Source organism: Physeter macrocephalus, chromosome 4 (genome assembly GCF_002837175.3).
Source record: "Physeter macrocephalus isolate SW-GA chromosome 4, ASM283717v5, whole genome shotgun sequence".
Classification (NCBI taxonomy): Eukaryota; Metazoa; Chordata; class Mammalia; order Artiodactyla; family Physeteridae; genus Physeter; species Physeter macrocephalus.
In genome coordinates, this window is record NC_041217.1 from 70,390,911 (window position 1) to 70,396,958 (window position 6,048).

General features: G+C 37.6%; 1 pseudogene; it reads right to left on the reverse strand.

Annotated features, from left to right (window-relative positions):
* Positions 1-5,119: 5,119 nt before the first annotated feature.
* LOC102978303 (olfactory receptor 10R2-like) lies at positions 5,120-6,048 on the reverse strand (annotated as a pseudogene).

The following is a 6,048-nucleotide window of genomic DNA, read 5'->3' on the forward strand; positions in this document are numbered from 1 at the left end:
CTGGTTCTTTGAGAAGATAAACAAAATTGATAAACCACGAGCCAGACCCACCAAGAAAAAAAGGGAGAAGACTCAAATCAACAGAATTAGAAATGAAAAAGGAGAAGTAACAACTGACACCAAAAATACAAAGAATCATGAGGGATTACTACAAGCAACTGTCTGCCAATAAAATGGACAACCTGGAAGAAATGGACAAATTCTTAGAAAAGCACAAACTTCTGAGACTGAACCAGGAAGAAATAGAGAATATAAACAGACAAATCACAAGCAATGAAATTGAGACTGTGATTAAAAATCTTCCAACAAGCAAAAGCCCAGGACCAGATGGATTCACAGTTGAATTCTATCGAACATTTAGAGAAGAGCTAACACCTATCCTTCTCAAACTCTTCCAAAATATAGCAGAGGGAGGAACACTCCCAAACTCATTCTACAAAGCCACCCTTACCCTGATACCACAACAAGACAAAGATGTCACAAAAACACAAAACTACAAACCAAGAACACTGATGAACATAGATACAAATATCCTCAACAAAATACTAACAAACGGAATCCAACAGCACATTCAAAGGATCATACACCATAATCAAGTGGGGTTTATCCCAGGAATGCAAGGATTCTTCAATATACGCAAATCAATCAATGTGATACACCATATTAACAAACTGAATGATAAAAACCATATGATCATCTCAATAGTTGCAGAAAAAGCTTCCAACCAAATTCAACATCAATTTATGATAAAAAACCTCCAGAAGGTAGGCGTAGAGGGAACTTATCTCAACATAATAAAGGCCATATATGACAAACCCACTGCCAACATCGTTCTCAGTGATGAAAAACTGAAACCTTTTCCTCTAAAATCAAGAACAAGGCAAAGACTCCCACTCTCATTACTATTATTCAACATAGTTTTGAAAATTTTAGCCACAGCAATCAGAGAAGAAAAAGAAATAAAAGGAATCCAGATAGGAAAAAAGAAATAAAGCTGTCTCTGTTTGTAGATGACATGATACTATACATACAGAATCCTAAAGATGCTTCCAGAAAACTACTAGACTAATCAGTGAATTTGGTAAAGTAGCAGAATAAAAAATTAATGCTCAGAAATCTCTTGCATTCGTATACAGTAATGATGAAAATCTGATAGAGAAATTAAGGAATCACTCCCATTTACCATTGCAACATAAAGAATAAAATACCTAGGAATAAGCCTACCTCAGGAGACAAAAGACCTGTTTGCAGAAAACTATAAGACACTGATGAGAGAAAGCAAAGATGATACAAACAAATGGAGAGATATACCATGCTCTTGGATTGGAAGAATCAACATTGTGAAAATGACTATACTACCCAAAGCAATCTACAGATTCAGTGCAATCCCTATCAAACTACCAATGGCATTTTTCACAGAACTGGAACAAAAAATTTCACAATTTGTAAGGAAACAGAAAAGACCCCGAAGAGCAAAAGCAATCTTGAGAAAGAAAAGCAGAGTTGGATAATCAGGTTCCTGTACTTCAGACTATTCTACAAAGCTACAGTAATCAAAACAGTACGGTACTGGCACAAAATCAGAAATATAGATCAATGGAACAAGATAGAAAGCCCAGAGATAAACCCACAGACATATAGTCACCTTATCTTTGATAAAGTAGGTAAAAATATACAATGGAGAAAAGACAGCCTTTTCAATAACTGTAGCTGGGAAAACTGGACAGCTACAGTAAACGAATGAAATTAGAACACTTCCTAACACCATACACAAAAATAATCTCAAAATTCTTTAAAGACCTAAGTGTAAGGCAGGACACTATAAAACTCTTAGAGGAAAACATAGGAAGAACACTCGTTGACATAAATCACAGCAAGATCCTTTTTGAACCAACATCCAGAGAAATGAAAATAAAAACAAAAATAAACAAATGAGATCTAATGAAACTTAAAAACTTTTGCACAACAAAGGGTACCATAAAGAAGATGAAAAGACAACCCTCAGAATGGGAGAAAATATGTGCAAACAAAGCAACTGACAAAGGATTAATCTCCAAAATATACAAGCAGCACATGCAGCTCAATATCCAAAAAACAAACAACCCAATCCAAAAATGAGCAGAATACCTCAATAGACCTTTCTCCAAAGAAGATATACCATTTGCCAACAAACACATGAAATCATGCTCAATATCACTAATTATTTGAGAAATGCAAATCAAAACTACAATGAGGTATCATCTCACACCATTCAGAATGACCATCATCAAAAAATCTACAAACAATAAATGTTGGAGAGGGTGTGGTGAAAAGGGAACCCTCTTGAGCTGTTGGTGGGAATGTAAATTGATACAGCCACTATAGAGAACAGTATGGGGGTTCCTTAAAAAACTAAATTATTGGGCTTCCCTGATGGCACAGTGGTTGAGAGTCCACCTGCTGATGCAGGAGACATGGGTTCGTGCCCCGCTCTGGAAGGATCCCACATGCCATGGAGCGGCTGGGCCCGTGGGCCATGGCCACTGGGCCTGCACCTCCAGAGCCTGTGCTCCGCAGTGGGAGGGGCCGCAGCAGTGAGAGACCCACGTACAGAAAAAAAAAAAAAAAAAAAAAACCTAAATTAGTACTATCATATCACTCAGGAATCCCACTACTGGTCATATACCCTGAGAAAACCATAATTTTAAAAGAGTCATGTACCACAAATTTCATTGCAACGCTATTTACAATAGCCAGGACATGGAAACAACCTAAGTGTCCATTGACAGATGAATGGGTAAAGAAGATGTGGCACATATATACAATGGAATATTACTCAGCCATAAAAAGAAACGGAATTGAGTTATTTGTATTGAGGTGGTTGGACCTAGAGTTTGTCATACAGAGTAAAGTAAGTCAGAAAGAGAAAAACAAATACCATATGCTAACACATATATATGGAATCTAAAAAAAAAAAGGCTCTGAAGAAACTAGGGGCAGGACAGGAATAAAGATGCAGACGTAGAGAATGGACTTGAGGATATGGTGAGGGGGAATTGTAAGCTGGGAGGAAGTGAGAGAGTGGCATGGACATATATACACTACCAAATGTAAAATAGATAGCTCGTGGGAAGCAGCCGCATAACACAGGGAGATCAGCTTCGTGCTTTGTGACCACCTGGAGGGGTGGGATAGGGAGTGGAGAGGGAGACGCAAGAGGGAGGGAATATGGGGATATATGTATACATATAGCTAATTCACTTTGTTATACAGCAGAAACTAACACAACATTGTAAAACAATTATACTCCAATAAAGATGTTAAAAATGCCTTAATTATCTAACTCATAAGAATAAAAATAATATTAAAAGACCTAATATAAAATTGAAAACAGGGAGCCAAAAATAGAAATATAAGTAGTAATTTTAAAATATGAGAGCTTTATTGATTATTTTATACACTTTGATTTGAAAATCTAAGTAAAATTTCAAGGGAGAATACAGTTACATTTTACCTTGAAAATGGAGGTCACACATGAAATATGAATGTCAGTTTTATTCATTAAGCTTTAAAAAGAACATTGAAGGGAATCCTCTGGCAGTCCACTTGTTAAAACTCCGTGCTTCCACTGCAGGGGGCGTAGGTTCGCTCCCTGATGGAGGAACAGATCCCCGCATTCCCGTGGCACCACCAAAAATAAATAAATAAATTAATTAATTAATTAAAATAAAACAAAAAGAATATTGGTAATCAGCAGCATGTATAAAGGACTGCATACAAGAAGGTGAAGTGTCTGAAATCCAGTCACTTGAGTAATGGGAAAGGATCAGATTATCACTGTAACTGTCTTAAACATCTGTGAACCAAGATTATACCTACTGTATGACACAAGAGACAGAAAGTACTAAGATCACAAAGAGGGAAATATCAGCTTAAATGAGGGGAAATAGTGTGAAATGATAACAGCAAGAATGTACATTTTGTGAAATTACTGGTAGTCAGTGCAGGCTTGGAAATACTGATGAAGAAACTTCTGTACGGGTGAATGGTAGGACAAGATGACCACTGAAGGAACGTTGAAGGAAAACTAAATAATTCCAGCCACGCATTTTCGGCAAAGGGAAATCAGGCCTGGTGTCCTAGAAGAGTTCGTAGAGGAATCAAACACTAATTCTAAGACCATAGCTGTAATTCTAAGGCAAATTAATTTTCGTGAAGACAGGCAAATTAATTTTCTCTCTCTTATACTAGGTAGTCAGATGAGAAATTTGAAACTGGGAGCTGCTCTTCTTAATAAATTCAGTGTGGAAAGCCATGTAGACATCTTCAGCCTGCACTGGGACTGGATAGTTATTATTTTTTTCATGAAGTTCTGAAAAATATCTTCTATGTTATATAAGGAGTGGTTCAAATGAGTGGTCAGAAAAGACACCCAGAAATATCATTTTTGGAGAATATGAAAGAAATAGAAGGTCCTTGCAGAGATGTACAAAGTCTTAATTGATATGAGTCTCGAGTTCTGTCCAGCTTTGCATTTTCCTCATGCTTACTTTCCTCTTATCCATTAGATACAAACAAAAACCATGTGAAGTAAAAAAGGAGAAACTATACTATCCCTATATTCTATATTAAAACTTAGATTTAAAGAACAACCATAGTTTTTTTAGTCATGACTTAAATCGTTTACTAATTGCTAGTACAGTAATATTTTTCCCCATCATGTCTTAGTCTTATATCCACACCACATTCAGGCCTGAGCACCTCATTTTCAGCTGGAAAAAATCTTAAACAAAGAGGACAACCAGAGATTTGGGGCTAACAAGCCAAACATAGGGTAAGAGATAATGGTTGTTAGGATCCTTTTGAGAACTATCTCTGAAGAAGAAGATAAGTAGGAGAGTTGTCTTTTAGTGACAGATGCTCTGATATCTCCCTTAATTTTGCAACAACCTTGAGATAAACATGCTGCTATGTGTGCTTTACTTAAGAGAACATTACAGCCCCACAGTGTCAAACAACTTATCCAAAGCCACATAGTCATACAGGTAAATAGACTAGAAACTTTTATGACTTAAACAATTAGAGACATATTTGACTCAAATTTGTGTGTACTGTTGAAAAATGTTTTAATTATAAAGTCTTAACAGAAAACCCAGTCTTTCCAATCATTTTCTGAATGGCCAGCTGTATATCTTTGTTCCTGAGGCTGTATACCATAGGGTTCAACAGTGGGGTGATGATGGTGCAGGTCACTGTCACCAGCCTGTCTTTGCCTGATGTATATTTGGCTGAGGGTCTCAGATAGACAAAGGAAGCACAGCCGTAGTGGACAATGACTACAATGAGATGAGAGGCAAAGGGGGAGAATGCTTTTTGCTTGCCTTCAGCTGATGGGATCTTCAGGATAGTAGAGACAATAAATTCATAGGAGATACAGATGAAGATCAAGGGCACAAGCACCAAGACCCCACCAATGAAGATGACAGGTTCATTAATGTAGGCTTCACTGTAGGCGAGATAGATGACTGGTGAAATATCACAAATATAATGCTTGACCTTGTTGGAGCCACAGAAAGGGAGGCTAAAGACCAAAGTTGTTCCCAATAGAGATATTAGGAAACCACTAACAATACAAGTTACTGCCAAGTGCCCACAAACCCTCCAGCTCATGAGAATGGGGTAGTGCAAAGGTTGACAGACAGCAGCATAACGATCATAGCCCATCACTCCCAGATGCAAGGAATTGATGACAGCAAAACCAAGGAAAAAGAACATCTCTGAAGCACAACTCATGAAGGAGAGTGTCCTGAGTATGGAGAGCAGATTGATAAGCATCTTGGGCAGGATGACAATTGTTTAGAAGGTCTCAAAGGTAGAAAGGACACATAGAAAGAAGTACATGGGTATGTGGAGACTGTGATCCAAGCAGATGACTGAGATGATTGTAATGTTTCCACTCAAGATGATCAAATAGAAGCAGAGAAAGACCACAAAGAGGACAAGCTGCAATTCCCCAAGTCTGGAAAAACCCAGCAGGAGGAATTCAGTAACACAGGAGGAATTGGCCAT